This window comes from Macaca thibetana, chromosome 10 (assembly GCF_024542745.1).
Source record: "Macaca thibetana thibetana isolate TM-01 chromosome 10, ASM2454274v1, whole genome shotgun sequence".
NCBI lineage: Eukaryota > Metazoa > Chordata > Mammalia > Primates > Cercopithecidae > Macaca > Macaca thibetana.
The window spans coordinates 20,733,932-20,759,055 of NC_065587.1; the positions used below are offsets into that span (position 1 = coordinate 20,733,932).

The 25,124-nt window shown below is 37.7% G+C and overlaps 2 protein-coding genes and 1 pseudogene across 3 annotated transcripts in view; 2 read left to right on the forward strand and 1 right to left on the reverse strand.

Annotated features, from left to right (window-relative positions):
* Window positions 1-25,124, forward strand: part of ASCC2 (activating signal cointegrator 1 complex subunit 2) — a 402,689-nt gene that overhangs the window by 33,251 nt on the left and 344,314 nt on the right. The window lies entirely within an intron of this gene.
* The window catches only part of HORMAD2 (HORMA domain containing 2), a 92,238-nt gene that overhangs the window by 13,576 nt on the left and 53,538 nt on the right, over window positions 1-25,124 (reverse strand). The window lies entirely within an intron of this gene.
* On the forward strand, window positions 7,785-22,047 carry LOC126929236 (40S ribosomal protein S3a-like; annotated as a pseudogene).

The following is a 25,124-nucleotide window of genomic DNA, read 5'->3' on the forward strand; positions in this document are numbered from 1 at the left end:
ACTTAATGCCACTGAACTGTACCCTTAAAAATTGTTAAAATGGCAATTTATATATTCTGTATATTTTACCACAATAAAAAATCAACACAAAAAGAAAAATAAAAAAAAAGAAAAACAAAAGTCAGCACATGGCCGGGCATGGTGGTTTATGCCTGTAATCCCAGAACTTTGAGAGGCTGAGGCAGGCAGATTAGTTGAGCCCAGTGGTTTGAGAACAGCCTGGGCAACATGGAGAAACCCCATCTCTACAAAAAATTTAAAAAATTATCTGGGTGTGGTGGCACATGCCTGTAATCCCAGCTACTCAGGAGGCTGATGTGGCAGAAGATTGCTTGTACCCAGGAGGCAGAGGTTGAGGTGAGCCAAGATCATGCCACTGCACTGTGGCCTGGGCAAGAGAGTGAGACCTTGTCTCAAAAAAAAAAAAAAAAAAAAAAAAAAAAAAGAAAAGAAAATCAGCACATGATTTATAAAAATGATGAAACCATAAAAAATAAGCATCTTTTCTTAGGTAATACAATCTTTGAACAGGACTATATCCAGATAATCAAAAACTTCAATTATCTTCTGGCCCCCTAGGTATCTATCCTAGAGAAATGCTTCCATATATGCACAAAGAGTCATGTTCAAGGACATTCCTGAAGCAATGTTCCTAAGAAAAAGTAAAAACTTAAATGTTCATCAATATCAAAAACTTGAAATAAACCTAGAACACTTTAATACTAAGGATTACTATGCCACAGTTAAAAAGAATGAGGCTCATTTAAGTATACTGATAGGGAAAAATCTATAAGACGCATATTGAGTGAAAAAAGTAAATTTAAAAAAAGGACAATATTATTGCATTTGTGATTTTAAGATGTCCACAAATCGCCGGGCGTGGTGGCTCATGCCTGTAATCCCAGCACTTTGGGAGGCAGAGGTGGGCAGATCACCTGAGGTCAGGACCAGCCTGGCCAACATGGTGAAACCCTGTCCCTACAAAAATACGAAAATTAGCCAGTCATGATGGTGGGTGCCTGTAATCCCAGCTACTCTAGAGGCTGAGGCAGGAGAATCGCTTGAACCCAGGAGGCAGAGGTTGCAGCGAGCTGAGATTGCGCCACTGCACTCCAGCCTGGGCGACAGAGCAAGATTCTGTATCAAAAGAAAAAAAAAAAAAAGATGTCCACAAATCAAATGTTTGCATGCATGTATATACCTATATACAGTACTGTCTAATAGAAATAGAATGCAAGACACAACTACACACCAAATAAATAATTTTAAACTGGAACCATATTTTAAAAAATAAGAAGAAGCTGATTAAATTAAAATTTAATATTTAATTTAACCCAATATATTAAAAACTATCATTTTAATATGTGAATATTAAAATGATGGAGATATTTTTATGTTCTTTTTTTGCAGTACATCCTCACACTCCAGGGTATATTTTATACCTACATCTCAATTCAAACTAGCCACATTTCAAGTGCTCAATAGCTGCATGTGGCTAGTGGCTGCCATATTAAACAACATATCGTGTATGTGTGTGTGTATTTTGAGACAGGGTCTCGCTCTGTCATCTAGGCTGGGTTGCAGTGGTGCCATCCATGGCTTACTGTCACCTTGACCTCCCCGTCTCAGATAATCCTCCCACCTCAGCTTCCCGAGTACCTGGGACTACAGGCACACACCACCATGCCCAGCTAATTTTTGTATTTTTGGTAGAGACAGGCTTTCACCGTATTACCCACGCTGGTCTCAAACTGCTGGACTCAAGTTATTGGCCCACGCCAACCTCCCAAAGTGCTGGGACTACAGATGTGAGCCACCATGCCCACCCTGTGTGTGTATTTTAAATGTAAAGGAAAAGGTATGGAATATCCTCATTGGCAGTTTTTGAACTATCTATGAGAATGTATTCATGTGTAAATTGTATTAAATATAATCAAACTTAAATTAAAAATATGAAGTTTCATATCAATGTGTTTATTGTTTAAATTGTGTTTTCTATTACTTGACATGGTTATAATAATCAACATGTTTATTACTTCAATCTCTTTTATCCCCTTTATTTCAAAGTGATAAAAAATGTTATTGTAAAAATCTTTTTACTTGCAATCTTGCTTTATTTGCAATGGTAAAAAAGAACATTTTATAAAATAATGTTTATTTGGCTTTTAAAAATTATAAAATATTCTAAAATATTATTAAATGCTTTTCAATAGAAAAATGTCAGTTACTTTCTTACTTTCAAATGCCTGAGTAAATAATTATGAATTCTGTGGTAGTTAAAGGTGGATACATTAAATACATGAACACGCTCAAGCGCATACTTGAAGTAATTATAAAAATGAAAAAGTTGTTTCTTGGTTTGTGGCATGAATAGAGGAAATTTACAGGCAATGACATGATGGTGTCATTAGATGTACTAAAGTTTGACATACGTTTGCTGATTCTTCAAAAAAGAGATGAACAGATAATAGATACAGAATTGGAAATGCAATACCCTGCTTCTCACAGACTTGCTATGTAGGTCATTTGCTTGAACATGAGCCTCTATAAGTGCTTTAGCAGGTGTTGAGAGGAACATAGCATAACTGTAAGTACAGAAATGACTATAGAGATAGGTCCCATAAAATATCAGAAAAAGACCACTTTGATATGAAAATTGTCTAAGAGGGAAGATCTCTATTGGTGCAATATCTAAACCTCAGGTCATAATTGCTTACTCTTGCTGGCAGGAAGGAGCGACCAAAGTAGACTACACTTAGGAACTCTGGCATCCCCAGTAAAGTTCCTCCATACAAGGCAGAGGCAGAGTTGCAAGATACAGTCACTAAGAAGTCAGATTTTCCCTTTAAATTAACCCTAAATTCAATTGAAGAGAAATAGAAAACCCCTAAAGAGAAGTAGTTGAGTGTTTAGAGAAAGGATAAGTTTTACATGAGGGGCACACACCTAAACTTAAGTTTCATATTTATCCAGGAAATGATGAAACATTTTTAAAATTTCTAACACAAAATGAGAATAATCATACCTCTCCTCTTCCTGATCTAGCTTTGAAAAAATATATTCAAACACTTTGCTGTAATTAACAGAATTTTCTACAGCATCAACTTAGTTCAAGTATAGTTATTTAATTGCTTCCATTTTTGTTAGTTTTATATATCTGTTTCAACGGCTAATACATTTACATAATATGCAATTCAAAAGGTAATATACAGGTATATAATGAAACTCTCCCTGCTGTCCCAGAACCATTCAAGTCCCCTTCTAAAAGACAACCACTGTTACCAGTTTCTTTTACATTCTTGCAAAAACCATCTGTACTGTTGTCATTTCAAAATCAACTGCATCACTAAAAACTTAAAACTGGTATAAAATTCATGATATCACTCTCTTCAAGTTGTTTTATTAAATCTGGGCTAGGCCCGGCCACAGTAAGAGTAAATGAGGAAATGGAGGGTTGTGACCAAGTAACAGACCTATCTGCAGCGCCACTCTTGGTCTTTTATGGAGGTGAGCTTTCTTCCCATTCCTCCAGTTATTCTCCCCATGTAGAGAATACGTATTTTCCTCCTGACTAAAGAAAATGAAAGAAAACCAAAGAATGGAAAGGTAAAAGAAGAGGGCCAGGCAAACAGAAGATTCAAGGCACCATGCTAAGTGCTATGGTGGTGATAAGGGCAGGGCACAATGGCAGCAGAACAGCAGGGGTGGGCAGTAGAGTTCAAGGTAGTAAGGAACACAGATATGTAAACAACAAACTCTAACATCCAACACAGGTAGGATGAAGTCAGGGCTAAATAAAGATACAAGCAGTAGGCTGTAAGAATGTGGATGGAAAAGAATGGAGAGAGGGACTTCATAAATTAGCCCTGGGCTGGCTGAGCATGTCTGACAAGCTTCTTTTCAGAGTGCACACATTTTCCCTGACTCATGAAAACTTAGAACTGGGAGAATGCCAGAGCAGTGTGCTGAAGCTCAGTCAGTAAGGAAGTCTTTTGGAACCAACATGGAGAGGAAAAAACTAAAGACCTTGCATATACACAAAAAAGTAGGAAAAATAATAAAAGCCCTCCTGCAGCTCACAACTGGTCTTCAGTAGTGAATCAGAAAAAAAAAAAAAAAAAAAAAGAGCATTTTCAAAAGCTTTACTATTTACTTAAAATCAGGGCTGCCAGGCGTTGCTCAACCCCAGGGGGTGCCATTCACATTTCTGTCTATGTTTTAGGTATCCCTGGAATTATGCAGTGCACAATCAGCACAGTCAGTCATGCATGGCAACCCTGATAGGGCAAACATTCCATTTTCAACTAACACTTTTTAAATTAACCTATCACTAAGTTTTTACTTGAAATACAGGGTATTCCTTTTGGCTAATATTTCCTATGAAAGATAAACCAAACATTTGGAATATACAAATATGTTTTCTTAAAAACTCAAGGTTGTTAAATACAAACTGCAGCAAAGCTACGCTACAGAATATGGCTAGATTATATACCTAAAGTATGACATAATATACATATTTTCCAACCTATAAATATTTTCCATGATGTGGTAGGACTTCTCAGTTTCACATTAAGCACTATTTACTTAGAAATGTAGGGCTATTTCGAATCTAGCTGGGCCAGAGAGCAGAGTGGAACAGTATTATGGCAGGGCATATGGTACGTTTTTATTCTGAGGGCTTTCAAAATTCGATGATTAAAAGTTGAAACTCTCTGCCTTATTTAGAAGAGCTTTTCTAATTTTTCCCCATTGTCTCTCATTTCACTGGCATTATCTAATTCAGCGAAGCTACAGATGTCCACCAATTTAAAAAACATGACAGTAGTTCACATAAAAGAATTTTTAAATGAGATGTGAAACTGATTTTTGTGACTAAAGTTTTACCACTACAGGGTCAGAAGCGGTGGCTCATGCCTGTAATCCCAGCACTTTTGGATGCCAAATTGGGCAGACTGCTTGAGCTCAGGAGTTTGAGATCAACCTGGGCAACATGGTGAAACCCCATCTCTACCAAAAATACAAATATTAGCCAGGAGTGGTGGCATGCACTGTAGTTCCAGCTCCTTGGAAGCCTGAGGTGGGAGGATCGCAGGAGCCCAGAGAGTCAAAGCCGCAGTGACCTGTGGATGGCATTCTAGCCTGGGTGACAGAGCAAGCCCCTGGAAAGAAAGAAAGAAAGAAAGAGAAAGAGAGAAGGGGTGGGGGAGAGAGAGAGAGAGAGAGAGAGACAGGCAGGGAGGGAGGGAAGGAGGCGGGAGGGAGGGAAGGAAGGGAAGAAGGGAGGGAGGGAAGGAAGGGAGGGAAGGAGACAGGGAGGGAGGGCAGGAGGGGAGGGGAGGGAGGAAGGAAGGAAGGAAAAGGAAAAGGAGAGGAAATTAAGAAAGAAAGAAAAAGAAAGAAAGAAAGAGAAAGAAAAAGAAAGAGAGCGAGCGAGCAAGCGAGCGAGCTATACCACTATAGTTCATAATTCCTGGTTTTAATAATCCTGATTAGGAAGGGTCTAACCAAGTGAAATCAAGAAATATTTGTCATCCTTAGATATGGCTGTTTTATTCTCTTCTTTATGCTTTGTATAGTTGTTAATTATGTAGGAACCAAACTTTTAAGTTTTTTTTTTTTTTTTTTAACTTTGTGGATATGAAGCTAACTCTTGGTGATTTTTAGAAGTTACTCACATTTTCCTCTTTTGTGGAAATATTTACACTGGGGATTTCCACTGAGAGAATTGAGGGAGCTCTTTTATTTTTATTTTTATTTTTTTTGGATATAGCAACTGAGGCCATATTTCTATTAATGCCTCATTTTTTTTCCTTTGCCCTACTCTAGGAGAGTGTTTATACACTTAAGAATTAAATCTAACAGGTTCACATGGAATATTACATATGTATTAATATATGTAAAATAAGATCATGTGTTTGAAAATGTTTGGTACAATATCTGGTACATGTTAATAATTCAATACAAATTGGTTGTATTTAGTTGAACATTACCCAGTTTTGGTGAAAATGTGATTGCTATAAATGAAATGTGCTCTAAACTGGCATGGTGAATTTTTTTTAAAAAAATCTAATTTCTTTTAGGTTATGAGAAGTATAAGGGATCTCTGAGTGATAAGTGAAATTACATATTCAATACCAAAGTCTTTCACTTCAAATTTCAGCTACAAACTTCTAGTGTTCCCATAAATGCAACAGTGGAAAATAAATATGCTTGAACATGCTTGACTTACAATGAAGAAGAAAAAGAGGATCATAGAAGCTAGGGACACTGAAAACTGAAAGGCATACAAGCCAAGACATCCTCTTAAATCCCACCCAAGAAGCAATGAATAGCTTGAAAAAGTATTCGTCTGACTTTTTTTATGGTATAGTGCATAGACTAAGAACCAGGGGGCTGAGTTCCATCACCAACTTGCAAGTTTCCATCACTGTAAAAAAAAAAAAAAAAGGGAGGGGGATAATATTTGCCATGTACCAAACAGGGATGCTTTGAGGATTAGTGACATAATGTCTGTAAAGAGGCTGGAGTTCCTTGGAAAAAAGACACTACATAAATATAAAGTAGTATTAATATTTAGGCTTAGTCCACAATGTGAGACCTGGTTTCTTTGGCTCATGAGGTCATCAGCAGTTTTGTAAAATGTGCTCAAACACCCACAGAGGAGCTTTGTTAGCCTCCCTGTAAGTGGACTGTAAAGCTAATCTGACCCACCTGGTTGGAGAAGTCACAGAGGCTGTTTTCCCTTTCGTGGTCCCCAAGAGGATACAGATGGAGAGTGCTGACTCCTAAAGGAGTGAGATGTGGCCAAGAGAGCACTTCAACAGCATCTAGGGCTTCCAAGGAATGTAGTGGGAGTTTGGGTATATTTTGGCTTAGAATTAAACAAAAGTCCAATAATAACATATCTTAATTTAGAAAAAAAGCTATATTTGCCTCTCAGACAATTTAGAGTAACAGTAGGAATGAAAAAACTACTTCTTGGAATGGTTAGTTTATATCTTGAAGAGGTTTGGAGGCAAACTTGAATATTTTTGTCCTGGGAAAGTTGTAGTCTGCAGGCGTTTAGTCTCTCTGATAACAACGCCCTGACTCTTCGTCAGGGCTTTTATTGCCATGAAAAGATTATCAAGGACAATCTTGCAGAGGTTTTAGTTCTAAAGTTTTAAGGGACAATCAATTCAATGTAGACACTGCCTTGCAAAATCTTGTAGTATGACTGAATGACAGTAATGTTATTGTGACTAAATATTTGCATTTCTCAGTTTTAAAAGATACAATTAATTTTGATCCAAGGACCTCTGGCATCAGAAACTACCCTGTTCAAAATGTAAGGTTCATGAACTTATTAACCATTAGCACTCAATAGTGATTCTGAGACTATGTCCATAATACCAAAGCATTTGAACAAAAGATGAAAAAATGTGAAGGAATCTTTCTTTTTTATCTGGTTGTTTTGTTTCTACATTCATTTAGGGTAGGTGTTCTTTCCAAAATGATTTGGCTCCTGGTCCACTGATTACTACAGTATTTAAGGCAGATAGATACTAATAATATACACTTTTTTAGGTCAAAGGGAACAGAAATGTTATAGCCTTCTCAACTCATAGTGAAAGCTACACTAAGTAGGAAGCATTTTCTAAATAAAATATGGTCTTACTTCTTCCTTTTCCCAATCCTTGAGAAACAGCTCAATCCTAAAGCCAACGTCAGGTGGGGCAGAGCAAGCTAAACATCCATATTAGAGCCTGTGCAGGGTGAGGAGGGCAACCATGTGGAGGGCGAGCATGACTTGGGGAGTCAGTGCTGAATGGAGTAAGGAGGGCATCACAAGTGTGGGTGACCCACAGTGGGAGTGCCAGAGTTAGAGCCTGAGCAGGGTAAGGAGGGCCATCTACATGGGGGAAAAGACCCAAGGCACAGTGTCAAAGCCCAAGTCGGGTAGGAGGCAGTCTGGGGAGTAGAGTCAACAGTCCTAGAGGTGTGATATGGATGTCTATATGTAAGGTGGCAAAGATGGGAGTTTGGTTACATTTGAGGGAACTGATCAAATAAATAAGCTAATGATAACAGCAGCCAGTTCTCTCACTGATGGAGAAAAATTACAAATATAGAAAGTGATAAAGCTAGAATGAACTCTACAGTATTGGACTGGCATTGATGGTATAGGTGTGAAATCATGGGTTTTCATGTAGATACATAAATATAGATGTGTGTGTGTGTGTGTACATACATATATTCCCTAGTTCTATCCACTGACAGAAATCACATTGTGGCTACTAGAAGGAACCACTGAAAAACCAGGGATCCTTGAAGAAATGGCTGATTCCAGGACTGGAACAGGGAAAACACAAGACGAGTCTGGAACAGCTTGTGACAGGATGTAAGGAAGTACTTAATTAGAGGGGCATGTCAAAGAACACAGGAGCCAATTTGAAGAGGCTCCCACTGGCAAAATCTTAGAGAATATGAGCATGAAAATAAATAATAAATTAGTAACAGATAAAATAAAGACCCATGAGTCCATACTGATATAAATAAGTGAATAAATGGGAAGTTTGATGAGGAGCAGGATAACTTACATAATTTCTAACTACTTTTCTATAAACTACTTATTAATTACAATGGGGAAAATGACTTTACAGCGGAGAAGGCTGACAGACACCACCTTAATCAAGTGACCAAATAAAACATAATTGATAATGGGACAAATCAAAATCATGTGTCAGTTGAAGGAAGTAAAGATTACTCAGCACCAATTCTGTGATATTCCTTCTTTCTTTCTTTTTTCTTTTTTTTTTTTTTTATGAGCAAGGTCTCACTCTGTCACCCAGGCTGGAGTATAGTTGTGTGAACATAGCTCTCACTGCAACCTTAAAACTCTTGGGTTCAAGTGATCCTCTTGCCTCAGCCTCTGGAGTAACTAGGACTACAGGCGCGTGCCACCACACCCAGCTAACTTTTAAAAAAAGTTTTAAGAGATACGGGTCTTGCTGTGTGACCCAGGCTGTTCTTGAACTCCTGGCCTCAGATGATCCTTCTGCCTCGATATCCCAAAGTGCTGAGATGACAAGCGTAATCCACCATGCCCAGCCCTATGTTATTCTTTAAAAAGATGCATACCCTGAATCTAATCTTGAGGAAACATCAGACAAATGCAAATTGAAGGACATTCTAAAAAATAAGTGGCCTGTTCTATTAAGACATGTCAAAGTCATGAAAGTCAAGGAAGGACTGAGGACCTGTTCCAAGCTAAGGGAAGATAAGAAATTTAACTAAATGCAACACATGATTCTAACCTGGATCCTTTTGCCATAATGGATATTACTAGGACAATTGGAAAAACTTGAAAGGAATCTGAAGTTAGATGACAGTAACGAATCAAAGCTGATTTCTCAGTTTTGATGGTTATATTGTGAATATATAGGAGAATGTCCTTGCCTACAGGAATTGCATAGTACAGTATATGGGGTGATAAAGCAAATGGCTCAGAAAATAAAACATGATTTCTGTGTACTTGCAGCTTTTCTGTAAGCTTGAGATTATTTCAAAATAAAAATAAACTGATACAAAAATGTAGATTTCAGAAAAAAGTTTTTCCTTTCAATATCATACATATTTTAGTGACAAATATTGTGGAAACTGAAAACACTTATTCTTTTCTAACCTATCTAGTGACTATTCTGAAATGTGTCCATGTGTAAGTGAGGTGTCAAAAAGCTTAGTTTATTGTAGAAACAGAAAGAAGGCCGGAGAAAATAGAGAAGAGGAAGTAAGGGGAAATTGAAAGAAGGTAAGGTCAGAGCCTTGGGCTAGAGCAGATTAGGTATGGCCTTAAAAGCCATAAACAGTGAAGTGACATGAACAGATTGACATCTTTAAAGATACGTTGTGTGAAATAAACTGTGCAAGCGCAAAAATGAAAGCAAGAAGACCACTGGAGAGGTACTGTTTGCTTGGGCCAGAGTGGTAGCAGTGAGATAGTGAGAAGTGGCCAGATTTGAAATATATTTTGAATGGAAAACCACTAGACTCACTGATGGACTGGATATAGGTTATGAGGGAGAAGAACTAAGGGTGGCTTTTAGGTTTGGAGCAACTAAGTAAATGATAGTGTCATTTACTGAGATGGGAGAGACTGAGGAAGTGACTAATGATAGGAAAGTAATAAGAATTATGGCGTGAATAGTAAAGTGGTGGTGATAAAAGCTTGATTAAAGTGGGTTAAAGAGAACAGAAAGCAGGGAATTGGACACAGGAAGCATAGACAATTCTCTTGCAAAATGGATATGAGTTGGGCCAATGGAAAGAAAGGCATTCTGGACAAGAGAAAATACACTTGTTAAGATACAGAAGAAGAAATGAACTTGGCCAGTTCTTGTGACAATGAGAAAACTGACCTAACTCAAGGAAGGGGAACATGTTGAGTAATAAGACAGATAAGGTGGAGCCAGGCTACAAGCAGCCCGAAAGCCAGGAAAAGGTGTTTAGACTTGATGTCGGAAATAGGACTCATGAGATATTTTTGATTAGGGAAATGATATGAGGAAAGTTATATTTAAATAAGATTAGATGGCAGTGGTATCTAGGCTAGAGCAGGAGGCTGTGGGAGAGCCTGGAGGCTGTGGTAGTAATTCAAATAGGAAAGGATGAAAGTCTGGACTTGAGTTTTAGCAGTAAGAACAGACTGGAAAGGGAAGGCTTAGGGGAATTCTGATACTTGACTAAATGAGGATAATGCAGGAGAATGATTTCAAGATTCTGAACTTAAGACACTGAGGTAAAGGTGATGCTGAGAAGGAAGGAAACTGGGTAGAGAAACTTGTTCTATGTGTGGAAAGGGGAAGGCAGTGGTGAATAAAAAGATGAGTATACTGGATTTGACATGACAGTGTTAACTTAAAGTACAAATGCCCAATAGAAGGTTAAATATATAGAACTGGAGCTCTTGGGGATGATCAGGGCTCTAGATAACACATATGGAAGTTGACAGCATACATGTGATGCTTGAAACCCTGAGAATGGATGAACCTTCCAAAGGAAAGCATATAGAGCTGGAAGAGCATATGGTCAAAGATCTTGGGAGATGTTTGGGGATGCCCACAATTAGAGGTGGAAGAAGGAACAAAAGCAAAAGAGGGAAGTGGATGGAAAAAGAATGAGAACAGATGGACAAAGAATGAGAAGTGTATCATAGAAATAAGAAGGACTGTTTTAAAATGAGTATATCATCAATATAAAAAAAGATCAAGGTTGGGTGTGATGGTTCACACTTGTAATCTCAACATTTTGAGAGGCTGAGGTGAGAAGATTGCTTGAGCCCAGGGGTTCAAGACCAGCCTGGGCAACATAGCAAGGCCTAGTCTCTATAAAATTTTTTAAACATAATTAGTCATGCGTGGTGGTACACAAATGTAGTCCCAGCTTCCTGGGAGGCTGAGTCAGGAGGATTGCTTGGGCCTAGGAGTTGAAGTCCATCCTAAGCAATAAAGCAAGAATGCTATTTCTACAAAAAATCATTAGCCAGGCATGGTGGCACACACCTGGGTCCCAGCTACTTGGGAGGCTGAGACAGTAGGATTGCTTGAGCCCAGGAGTTCAAAGCTGCAGTGAGCTATGATTGTACCACTGCACTCCAGCCTGGGCAACAGAGCAAGACTGTCTCTAAAAACTAAAATAAAAATTGATCAAGAAGAATGAAAAAGGAACAGAGACTGTGAGATCTACTAATTAGGAAGTCATTGTTTATTTTGAAGAGAGTAGTTGGGGAAGTGAAGGTGGGAGAAGAAGCCAGCTTCCTGCATGGAAAAACCGGTAAGGAGGGGTACAGCAAATAGAAAGCATCTTGTGAGAAATTTGGTAAGGAAAGGAAGCAAAAGGTAACTAGAAGTGTCATCAGGATTATCTGAAGGCTTTTTTTCTACCTTATGTTTAGACCAGCTTCATTCAAATTTTTCTCCTCTCCTATTCTGAGAATTTCAAAGTCTTAATTGTGAACAAAGTCAGGATAATGACACAAAGCATCCAAAACCAAGTGGAAGAATTTGATCTCTCTGTGTGTTCTTATCAATTCCTATGAAAGTATGTCATCTTTCAAACTATCTTTTATTAATACTTTTTCCCAAAGTGCAGGAATTACAGATGTGAGCCACTGTGCCCAGCCCATTAATACATATTTTCTTGTGATATGTCTTCAAATTCTTGATATTTTTAAAAAGGGAGTTGTTTGTCTTATTATTATGTTGTAAATGTTTTTTTAAATATAGTCTAAATACAAGTTCTTTGTCAGATGTAGGTATTAAGAATATTTTTTTCCCAGTTTTTGGCTTGCCTTTTCATTTTCTTAATAATGTCTTTGGGAGATAAGTTTTTTTATTTTGATAAAGTCCAGCTTGTCAGTATTTTTTTCTTTCATGGTTAGTACTTTTAGGGAACTGCCTAAGAAGTTTTTCCCAAAAGTTTTATCTCATGTTTCCTTCCAGAAGTTTTATAATTTTAGCTCTTATGTGTAGGTCTTTAATCTAGTTATAGTCAATCTTGTGTACAATGTGAGGTAAGGATTGAGGTTCATTTTTTTTTCATATGACTATCCAGTTGTTCCAGTACTATTAGTTTAAAAAAAACTACCTTTTACCTTGGTACCTTTATAAAAAATTATTGACTATATGTGTGTGGGTCTACTTCTGAACTCTCCGTTCTGTTCCATTGATCTGTATGTCTATCCTTAGCATAATATCACCTTATCTTGTTTGCTTTTATAGTCTTGTTGCTTTTATAGTCTTGAAATCTGATAAAGTTCTCTTTGTTCTTTTTCAAAAATTTTATGACTTTTATAGTTTCATTCAATTTCCACTTAAATTTTAGAATCAACTTGTCAATTTCTACAAAAACAAAAAAAAGGCTATAAAGTTTTGACTGTGATTGCATTGAATGTATAGATCAATTTGGGGAAAATTAGCATCTTACTTGAGTCTTCCAATCCATGAATATGGTACATATCTGCATTTACTTAGGTCTTCATTAATTTCTCTCAGCAACATTTTGTAATTTTCATTGTACACATCTCATATGTCTTATTAATTTAGCCCTAAATATTTCATAAATTTTTACAGTATTATAAATGGTATTTAGAAATTTCATATCCAGTTTTTCATTGATAATAGAAATACAATACATTTCTATGTATTAATCTGTGACCTTGCTAAATTCATGTATTATATATTAGTTCTGGTGGTGTCTTTCTTGCAGATTTCTTAGGATTTTCTATTATACAATCATGTCATTCTTAAAAAAGTTTAACTTTTACTTCTTCCTTTCCAATCTATATACCTTTATTTCTTATTCCTACCTTAATTAGCTGGTAGGACCCCTAGTATAATGTTGACTATAAACGGCAAGAGTCTTATTCCCTGTCTTAGGTGCAAAGTGTTTAATCTTTCACCATTAAGTATAGTAATGTCACCTTTAGGTTATTTGTAAATGTCTTTTATAAAGTTGAGGAAGTTCCTTTACACTCCTTGTTTTCTTGAAGTTTTCATTTTTTCTTTTCTTTTCTTTTTTTGAGACAGAGTCTTGCTCTGTCACCAGGCTGGAGTGCAGTGGCACGATCTTGGCTCACTGCAAACTCTGCCTCCTGGGTTTAAATGATTCCCCTGCCTCAGCCTCCCAAGCAGCTGGGACTACAGGCACGCGCCCCCAGGCACAGCTAATTTTTTTTTTTTTTTTTCTATTTTAGTAGAGACGGGGTTTCACCATGTTGATCAGGATAGTTTCAATCTCCTGACCTCGTCATCTGCCTGCCTTGGCCTCCCAAAGTGTTGGGATTACAGTCGTGAGCCCCTGTGCCTGGCCAAAGTTTTCATTTTTTTCAAGTCACAAATGGATGTTGAATTTTGTTGAATACTTTTTCTGCATCTGTAGAGATGATCGTGTGGTTCTTCTCCTTCATGGGGAATTACATGGGTTAATTTTCAAATTTTAAACCAACCATGCATTCCTGGGATAAACCACATTAGTCATGACACATTATCCTTTCCATATATTGCTGGATTCAATTTTCTACTATTTCGTCAAGGACATTTGCAACTATAGTCATGAGAGATATTGTGGTTCATAGTTTTGTTTTCTTGGAATGTCTTCAGTTTTAGTATCAGGATAATTCTGGCCTCATAAAACGAGTTGTGAAGACTTCTCCTCTATATTCTTAAAGACTTTGTTCAAAATTAGTATTATTTCTTCCTTATTTGATATAATTCATCAGTTTGTAACATTTACAGACATTATCATTTAAAATCCCACCAAATTTCTGGAATTTCAATTACACATAGCTTAGACTGTTTGATGTTGTCCTGTAAGTCACCGAGGCCCCATTCTTTTCATTTTGTTTTTTCATTATGTTTTAATTTGAATAACTTCTATATTCTACTTCAAGTTCACTGATCTTTTTTTTTTTTTTTTATAACTTCTAATCTGCTGTTAAACCCATCCAGTGATATTTTAAAATTTCAGATATGGTATTTTTCAGCCCTAGGGTCTATTTGGACCTTTTCAAAAACTCCTTCCATTTTTCTCATTATATTTACATATTCCTTTAAATATTTGAGCATATTTATAATAGCTTTTCCCCTTTTATTTTATTGAGGTATAATTTACATGCAGTAAAATTGTTCTTTTTAGTGTACAGTTCTGTGAGTTTTGACAAATGTATACACAATAAAACTATAAACCAGTTTCATCAGCCCCAAAACTCCTCCATGTCCCTTTGTAGTTAAACCTCACTCTCAGCCCTGGCAACTACTGATTTTTTTCTGTCCTTATAGTTTTGCCTTTGCCAGAATATTGTGTAAGAGATCAATTTCCCACATGTCAGTGTGAGGAGCTCCACGGAACAGCTCTCGAGCAAAACTGCTAAAAACTGTTTTTAAAAATTGAAGTCTCTGTTATACCTAAAGGCATACAGTAATTTAAGAAGCCTCTGTTCAAGAATATCTTCTAAAATTTGCCAAGAACAACAAAAGTTGGTGGTATTTGAACCAAAACCATTCCCTCCACCCTCCCAGCTCAGTTACATTCCACTCCATTCCATTATAGATTGGGATAGCCAAGAACACAAGCCTCCCTCTCTCCCAAGCTCCCACTCTGAGGGCTATCTTCATGGGAGGGAAAGAACATTAGTATTTTTCTTCTTGCCTCCAACTATTGCTAAATTCTATGTGAGTATGGCCATGAGGTGGGGGCTCATGGTGAGATGGAAGTTCTGCCTAGGGTACAGTACCACTGAGAATGCTGAGGTCTCAATCACCCTTGCCCTGACTTATAAGGCAGTGGTTCTATGCTGGGAGAGGCAAGCTGAGAAGATCTGAGTCTACTGTCCCCCCTCCACTTGGCATTCAGCTCCTAAAGCTGAGTGTCACTCAGAGACAAGCACACCATGTCTCCATACCTAGCTCCAGAGCTGTGGCTCAGATATTTTTCCAAGGAAAAAAAATCAGTAGTGCATAAAATAGATAGCTCCTAATCTCTTTCCAAAGACAGTGACTTTATTGCAACAGAGCATGGAGAAGTTCAAGGATAAGGACATGCTCAAATACAATGGAGGTTGTATCAAAAAGCAATTGGAAGGAGATTGGTAGATTCATTAGAGATATTTGCTAAACTGTAGGCTGGCTAGTTTTCAGGAGAGAATCAGGCAATAGATAACTGAGAGAAGTCCTCCTGTGGTCAGAACAAATTACAAACACTGGAAACTCAGTAACTATCCCTTTAAAGAAGTCCAAATTTGATTGGATTAAACTGTAGAGTAATATATGCCTGGGACACTGATGAAAATAATGGAGCGATCACCAGCAATTAGTTGTGTTTAATAACTGGGAAGGGAAAGAATTGGCCGAAGAAAGCCCAGATGAAACCGCTGTATTAGGCTGTTCTTGTGTTTGTACAAAGAAATATCTGAGGCTGGGTAATTTATAAGAAAAGAGGTTTAATTGGCTCATGGTTCTGTAGGCTGTACAGAAAGCATAGCACTGGCATCAGCTTCTGGTGAGGGTCTCAGAAAGTTTACAATCATGGCAGAAGGCGAAGGGGGAGCAGGGGTGTCTCACATGGCAAGAGTGGGAGCAAGAGAGAGCACAGAGGTGCCACACACTTTTAAACAACCAGATCTTGCAAGAACTCACCATTACAAGGACAGCACAAAACCATGAGGGATCCGCCCCCATGACCCAAACACCTCCCACCAGGCCCCACCTCCAGTTACATTTCAACATGAGGATTGGGCAGGACAAATATACAAGGCATATCAACCACCATTATCCCAGGGTGACCTAAGGATGCACTTCTGAGTAGCAAAAAGATCCACAAATAGACGTATCATAGTAAAAATGCTGAAAACCAAAGACAAGGAGAAAATCTTGAAAACAACGAGAGAAAAAATGACTCATTACTAACAAGGGAACCTCAATAAGGCAAACAGCTGACCTCTCAGCAGGAACAATGGAGGCCAGTTAGGTATTGAGACAACATACTCAAAGAGCTCAAAGAAAAAAAAAACTGTCAGCCAAGAATTCTTTATTCAGCAAAGCTATCTTTAAAAAACAAAGGTAAGATAAAAACACTCCCAGATAAACAAAAACTGAGAGAATTTTGCTAGCAGATTCATCTTACAGGAAATACTAAAGAAAATTATTCAGGCTGAAAATTATCACAACACATACAATAATTCAAACTGACATGAGAAAACAAAGAGCATCAGTAAAGGTGCTCTTATAATGCAATTATAAAAGGCAATGTGAATGCACATTTTTCTCCTTTCTTCTCTTAAATGAACTAAATTTTATATAATAAGTTGTGTAAAATAACATGCATATGGTATATGCTTGACCTAAAACTTAAACAAATGTAGTATATTTGCCAATAATAGCACAAAGAAGGTGAGTAGGAGAAAAGCTGTTTGGGCAAGGAAATAGCTACAGATGATAAAGTACCAATTAAACAATAATTGTTGATCTTGTGTCATTAATAGATGTAATACACATAAAAATAATATCAAAAAGGGAGAAAAGAGACTATATAAGGGTAACATTGCCATGTCTCACTGGAATTAAGCTAGTATAAACCTGAAACTGATTCTGATAAGTTAGGATGTGCATGATAAACCCTAGTGCAACTACTAAAGAAATTCAAAAAAATAGTGAAAAAAGATTAAAATGCTTCATTCACTCAGCGCAAGGAAAACAAGTCAAAGAGGAATAGAGGTACAATAAAAAGACATAAGACACATAGAAATAAAAAGTAAAATGACTGTCATAAACCAAATATATCAATAGTAACATTAAACATGAATGAATTAAACCAATCAAAAGGCAGAGGTTGTAACTGGAGCTAATGAGGGGCATCTGGGGATAATAAAAGGTTCAACCTGTCAAGAAAACAAAATAAATATAAATATATGCACCTAATGTTAGAACACAAAAAATATGAAGAAAAACTGATCAAGGAAGAAACAGACAATTCAGCAATACCAGCTTCAGACTTCAATACCTGAACTTCAGTAATGAATAGGACAATTAGGCAGAATATCTGAACGACAGTCTAAACTAACTAGACCTAACAGATATATATAGAACACTATACCCAGTAACAGCAGAATATACAATCTTCTCAAGTGCACATATTTACGTTTTTTTGAGTCAAGGAGACAGGGTCTCACTCTGCTGCGCAGGCTGGAGAGAAGTGGAGTGATCACAACTCACTGCAACCTTTACCTCCCAGGCTCAAGCAATCTTCCCAGCTCAGCCTCTCAAGTAGATAGGACCACGGGCACCATGCCATCACATCTGGCTGGTTTTTGTTGGTTGGTTGGTTGTTTTTGTTGTTTTTGTTTTTGTTGTTGTTGTTGTTTTGTAGAGACTGGGTCTCACTATGTTGCTCAGGCTAGTCTCTCAAACTCCTCACCTCAAGCCATTCTCCTGCCTCAGCCTCTCAAAGTGCTAGGATCACAGGTAAGAGCTATTGCACCCAGCCTGTAAATCATATGTTAAGGCACAAAACAAACCTCAACAAATGTAAAAGGATAGAAATAATAAAAAGTATGTTCAACTATGTGCAGTGGCTCACGCTTGTAATCTCAGCACTTTGGAAGGCCAAGGCGGGCAGATCACAAGGTCAGGAGTTCGAGACCAGCCTGACCAATATGGTGAAACCCCGTCTCTATTAAAAATACAAAAAACTTAGCCAGGCATGGTGGCACATGCCTGTAATCCCAGCTACTTGGGAGGCTGAGGCAGGAGAATTGCTTGAACTCAGGAGGCGGAGGTTGCAGTGAGCTGAGATCGCACCAAGGCACTCCAGCCTGAGTTACAGAGCAAGACTCAATTTCAAAAAAAAAGGTATGTTCTCTGACCTCACTGGAATGAAACTAGAAACTAATGGGAAACTCAAACGTATGTGGAAGGGGGTGAGGGATAAAAGACTACAAATTGAGTGCAGTGTATACTGCTCAGGTGATGGGTGCACCAAAATCTCACAAATCATAACTAAAGAACTTACTCATGTAACTAAACACCACCTGTTCCCTGATAACCTATGGAAATAAAAATATTAAATTAAAAAAAGTATGTGGAAATTAAACAACATACTCCTAATAACCAATGGATCAAAGAATAAATCAAAAGGGAAATCAGACGTGACTCATGCCTGTAATCCCAGCACTTGGGAGGCTGAGGCGGGTGGGTCACTTGAAGTCAGGAGTTTGAGACCAGCCTGGCCAACATGGTGAAACCCCGTCTTTACCTAAAAATACAAAAATTAGCCAGGCGTGTTGGTGCATGCCTGTAATCCCAGCTACTCAGGAGGCTGAGGCAGGAGAATCGCTTGAACCCAGAAGGCAGAGGTTGCAGTGAGCCAAGGTCATTCCACTGCACTCCAGCCTGGGTGACAGAGAGAGAGATACCATGTCAAAAAAATAAAGTGGAAATCAGAAAATACTTCAAGATAAATGAAAATGAAGATACAACATAACAAAACATAACACTGCTAAAGCATTTCTTAGAGGAAAATTTACAACTGTAAATGCCTATATTAAGAAAGGAGATCTCAAATAACCTAACTTTCCACCTTAAGACACTGGAAAAAGTGCAAACTAAACCTAAAGCAAGCACAGGAAGGAAATAATAAAGATTAGTGTAGACATTTATGAAATGGAGAATTAAAAAATAGTGAAAATCAGTGAATCCAAAGGCTGATTCTTTGAAAGATCAACAAAACTGACAAACCTTTAGCCAGCTTGACCAAGTAAATAAAAGACTAAAATTACTAGAATTGGAAATAAAAGACCAGACATTACTGCTGACCTTACAGAAATAAAAAGCATTATAAAGGAATACTATGAACAACAATATGTCAGTAAATTAGATAACTTAGATGAAATGGAAATTGCCTAAATTACACAAAATACCAAAACCGACTCAAGAAGAAATTGAAAATATGCATATATCTATAACAAGTGAAGACCTTGAATTAACAATTTTTAAAACTATCCACAAAAAGAAAAGCCCAGTCACAGATAGCGTCACCACTAAACTCTACCAAACATTTAAAGAAGAATTAATATCAACTCTTCACAAACTCTTCCAAAAAGTAGAAGATAAGTAAAAACTTTTCATATCATTTCTCTCATGCATGCTTTTTTTTTTTTTTTTTGACAGAGTCTCACTTTGTTGCCCAGGCTGGAGTGCACTGGTGCTATCTCAGCTCATTGCAACCTCTGCTTCCCAGGGTCAAGCAATTCTCGTGCCTCAGCCTCCCGAGTAGTTGGGATTACAGGTGTGCACCACTGTGCAGGGCTAATTCAACTCATTTTTATGAAGCCAGTGTTATCCTGATACCAAAACCAAAGGCAACATAAGAAAACTACAGATCAATATCTCTCATGCATTAGACACAAAAATCCTCAACAAAATACTAGCAAAACATCTAGCAATATAAATACACACACACACACACACACACACAGATACACACACACACAGTGATAAAGAGGGGTCTATCTCAGGAATGTAAGCTTGGGTTAATATCTGAAAATCAGCTAATGTAATACATTATATCAAAAGAATACAAAGCAAAAATCACATGATCATTTCAAGAGATGCAGGAAAAGCATTTGACAAAATCCAACACCCTTCCATGATTAAAAAAACACTCAGGAGACTAACAAGAGAACTTCTTCAACATAACAAAGGGCACCTAAAACAAAAACCCATACCTAATGGTGAAAAATTAGATGCTTCTCTAAGATTAGAAACAAGACAAGGATGTCTCTTCACTTCTATTCAACATTGTAATGGAGGTTCTAGCCAGGGCAATTAGATAAGAAAAGGAAATAAAAGGCATCCAGATTAGAAAGGAAGAACTGAAACTATATCTATTTGCAGATGACATGCTTTTGTATATAGAAAATCCTCAGGAATCCTCTAAAAAAACTAGGATACAGAAAATAATCAGGAATCTTCTAAAAAAACAGAACTATTCAATGAGTTCAGCTAGCATATCAGTCAGGGTTCTCTAGAGAAACAGAACTAGTAGGATGAAAATAGGCCGGGCGCGGTGGCTCACGCCTGTAATCCCAGCACTTTGGGAGGCCGAGGCGGGTGGATCACGAGGTCAGGAGATCGAGACTATCCTGGCTAACATGGTGAAACCCCGTCTCTACTAAAAATACAAAAAACTAGCCGGGCGTGGTGGCGGGCGCCTGTAGTCTCAGCTACTTGGGAGGCTGAGGCGGGAGAATGGCGTGAACCTGGGAGGCAGAGCTTGCAGTGAGCCAAGATCACGCCACTGCACTCCAGCCTGGGAGACACAGCAAGACTCCGTCTCAAAAAAAAAAAAAAAAAAAAAAAAAAAGAAAATATATATATACATATATATGTATGTAAAGAGAGAGAGAGACAGAGAGGTTATTTTTATATATAGTAGAGAGAGAGACAGAGAGGATAGATAGATAGTGCAGTTTTTTAATATATATATATAAAATAAAATAAAATAAATAAAAACATTTATTATAAAGAATTGGCTCATACAATCATGGAGGCTGGCAAGTCTAAAATCCCCCCTCCCTCCCTCCCTCCTTTCCTTCCTTCCTTCCTTCCTTCCTTCCTTCCTTCCTTCCTTCCTTCCTTCCTTCCTTCCTTCCTTCCTTCCTTCCTTCCTTTCTTCCTGCCTTCCTGCCTTCCTGCCTTCCTGCCTTTTTAGAAACAAGGTCTTGCTCTGTAGCCCAGGTTGGAGTGCAGTGGTGTGATCAACAGCTCACTGCAGCCTCGACCTCCTGGGCTCAAATAGCTTGATCCATTTTCTAAGAAAGATTGGCATGATGTGAAAGCACCTGTTATGTTCAACATAACTATGGGAAAGACACTTGTCACCAGGACTCAAGGAATCAAAATTGCATCTGATGGCCTCAAGGATCATGTGTTTGAAGTGAGTTTGTCTGATGTGCAGAATGATGAAGTTGCATTTAGAAAATTCAAGCTGATCCTGAAGATGTTCAGGGCAAAAATGCCTGACTAAGGTCCATGGCATGGATCTTACCTGTGACAAAATGTGTTCCACAGTTAAAAAATAGCAGACCATGATTTAAGTTCACACTGATGTCAAGACTACCGATGATTATTTACTTTGTCTGTTTTGTGTTGATTTTACTAAAATATGCAACAATTATATATGGAAGACTTCTTACAATTAACACTAACAGGTCTGCCAAATCCAGAAGATGATGGAAATCATGACCTGAGAGGTGCAGACAAATGACTTGAAAGAAGTGGTCAATAAATTGATTCCAGACAGCACTGGAAAAGACATAGAAAAGGCTTGACTATTTATCCTCTCCATGATGTCTTCATTAGGAAAGTAAAAATGAAGAAGCCCAAGTTTGAATCGGGAAAACTCATGTAGCTTCATGATGAAAGTAGTAGTTTTGAAAAAGCTACCAAGGATGAGAAAGGTGCTAAAGTTGAATGAGCTGATAGATATGAACCATCAGTCCAAGAATCTGTTTAACATTCAGACTTTTAATAGTGTCAAATTAAAAGGCCTATTTGTGGTGGGGGCGGGGGGAAAGAAATCACAATGTAAAGTGAAGAGGTCAGTCACAAAATTCATCATATTATATGACTTCATTTATATGAAATATCCCATAATAGGCAAATCTGGAGACAGAAAATAGATTAATGGTTATTTAGGACTGGGGGAGAGGAGAAATAAGACAGGGAGGTGAAAGCTAAAGAATATGAGTTTTTTTCAGGTGACAAAAATCTTCTAAAATTTTGACTGCAGTGATGGTTGCAAATCTCTGTGACTATACTAAATACCATTGAATTGTACATTTTAAATGAGTGAATTGCATGGTATATAAATTACATTTCAATAAAGCTATTAAAAACAGAAAAATGTTGTACAAATAGAATCATACAGTATGTAGTCTTTTGATTCTGGCTTCTTTCACTTATTAGAATGCATTTGCAACCCATCCATGTTGTTGTATGTTTCAGTAGTTTGTTCCTTTTTGTCTTTTTATCCATTCTCTAATTAAGAAACACCTGATTGTTTCCACACGTTGAAGATTATGAATAGAGTTGCTATAAACATTTGCATACATTTTTGTGTGTAAACATAGGCTGTCATTGCACTTGGTATAACAGCTGTTTCAAAGTCCTTATCTACTAATTTTATCATTGCTGAAATTTCTGGGCTTGTCTCTACTGACTGGTGTCCTGCAGGTTATGGATCAGTTTTCCTGCTGCTTTACATATCAATAAGAATGTTACATTGTTGAATGTTTGAATTTCGTTATCTTTCTTAAAAACTGTTTTGGCAGGCAGATAAGCTTGATCCTTTTGAGGCATGTTTTTAAACTTCATTAGATTAAATCTGGAGGCTTTTACTAAAAGTTTGGTTTAGCTCTACTGCTAACATGTAACCTTTCTGGAGTCTTTATTGCATATTCTAAGTGTTCAAGAACGGCTCTCCATTTGACTGGTCATTATGTGAACATCTCCCAGCCCTGTGAGAGCTCTGGGAATTGTTCAGTTGCCAGTTTTCTTTGTCCAGCCTTGTGGAGTTTTGACCCACACCTGAAAAGCTGAATATTAAATCAAAGACTCAAGGAACCCCTATGTTGATTTCTGGATCTCCTTCTCTGTGTAGCTCCCTGCCCTCTGATATTCTGTCTCCAACTGCCTCAGATTCCCCATACTCCAATCTTTTTCTTCAACCCAGCAAGACTGCCATGCTCTGCTTGGGTTCTCTCTCCCTGAATCGGTGGTCTGGAAAGTGCCTTCTAGCAGAAAGCCAGGGCAATTTTAAGACTTGTCTCACTTTTCTTCTGTCAAAGATCCTATTCCTGCGTGCCTGTTGTCTAATGTCCAAAAACAGTTGCTTCATATATTTTGCCCAGTTTTCTAGTTGTTTACAGCAAGAGGGTAACACTTACATTACTCTTTCATGAGTGAAAGTGGAATTTGGTCATTCTAATATAGGGTTTTTACCTCTCTTCTGAGATTTTACACACTCTCCCCTACATGGGCGAATATATGATTTAACAGATTGAGTATGAGTTTTGGAGCCAGAGAGACCTAGATTGAAATATTGATTTTGATGCTCTCTAGTTGGGCAACCCTGGACATGCTACTTAATGTCTTTGAACTTCTGTTTCTTCAGCTATAAAATATCATGCAAAGTTGTCGTTGGGATTAATTGGGTTCACATGTATACACAGCCTTTTGTGGGCACTTAATAAATGGTGGCTATTATTATTATATAATAAATAGCCATTTGTTTGTTTCTCTTCCTCTAATCAATTTTGAATCAGGGATTTGGCCTATTCATCTTTGTGTACACTACCCTCCTATGATGACTCAAGCATAGTAGGCCTCAATATAATATTTATTGACTGAATAAATGCTGATAACTTATTGTTGATTAGAATATAGTAGAACATACTTTGTTTTTTTTTTTTTTGGTGACAGAGCCTTGCTCTGTCGCCCAGGCTGGAGTGCAATGGTGCGACCTCAACTCACTGCAACCTTCGCCTCCCGGGTTCAAGTGATTCTCCTGCCTCAGCCTACCAAGTAGTTGGGATTACAAGCATCCACCACAATGCCCGGCTAATTTTTTGTATTTTTGGTATAGACAGGGTTTCGCCATGTTGGCCAGGCTTGTCTTGAACTCCTGACCTCAGGTGATCACCCACCTTGGCCTCCCAGAGTGCTGGGATTACAGGTGTGAGCCACCGCACCCGGCCCCAGTAGAACATTCTTTTAAACCTTCTTCACAATGAGCTTCATGTAGCCTTTGTTTAAATGTCAAAATGATACCCTTAGTGATAAAGTTTGTTTGTTCCAACTTTGGTTATCAAAGCAGAAAGAGCCCTCCATTGTGCAGAAAAAAGCACACCTAGGTAGTGACTCATAAAGTATACAGTCATCCCTCTGTATCCATGAGGAACTGGTTTTGGGGCACACACACTCCACACCCACAGACAGGAAATCTATGGATGCTCAAGTCCCTTATATAAAATGGCACAGTATTGGCATATAATATGCACATCCTATGTACATATTCCCATATATATTAAATCATCTCTAGATTATTTATAATATTCAATACAACATAAATGCTACATAAATAGTTATACTGTATTGTTTAGGGAATCATGGGGGACAAGAAAAAAAGTCTGTACATGTTCAGTACAGACTCAACCATTTTTTTTAACAGTTTAAACCCACAGTTGGCTGAATCCACTAATGCGGAACCCACAGATACAAAGGGCCAATTGCAAACCACCATGGCATGTGTATGCCTATGTAACAAACCTGCAAGTTCTGCACATGTATCCCAGAACTTAAAGTATAATAATAAATAAATATTATATACACACACACACACACACACACACACACATATACACACAAAGGGCCAACTGTGTTTCTAACTTTTCTTTACCATTGTCAGAAGGACTGGTCTTCTAAAGTCTTAGCTCTCAATTTTGAGATCTTAATATAAATGCTAAAAGAATTACTCCTCTTATGATGCTTAGATTTGTTACAAGCATAATCTCATGTGTGTACCAACAGACA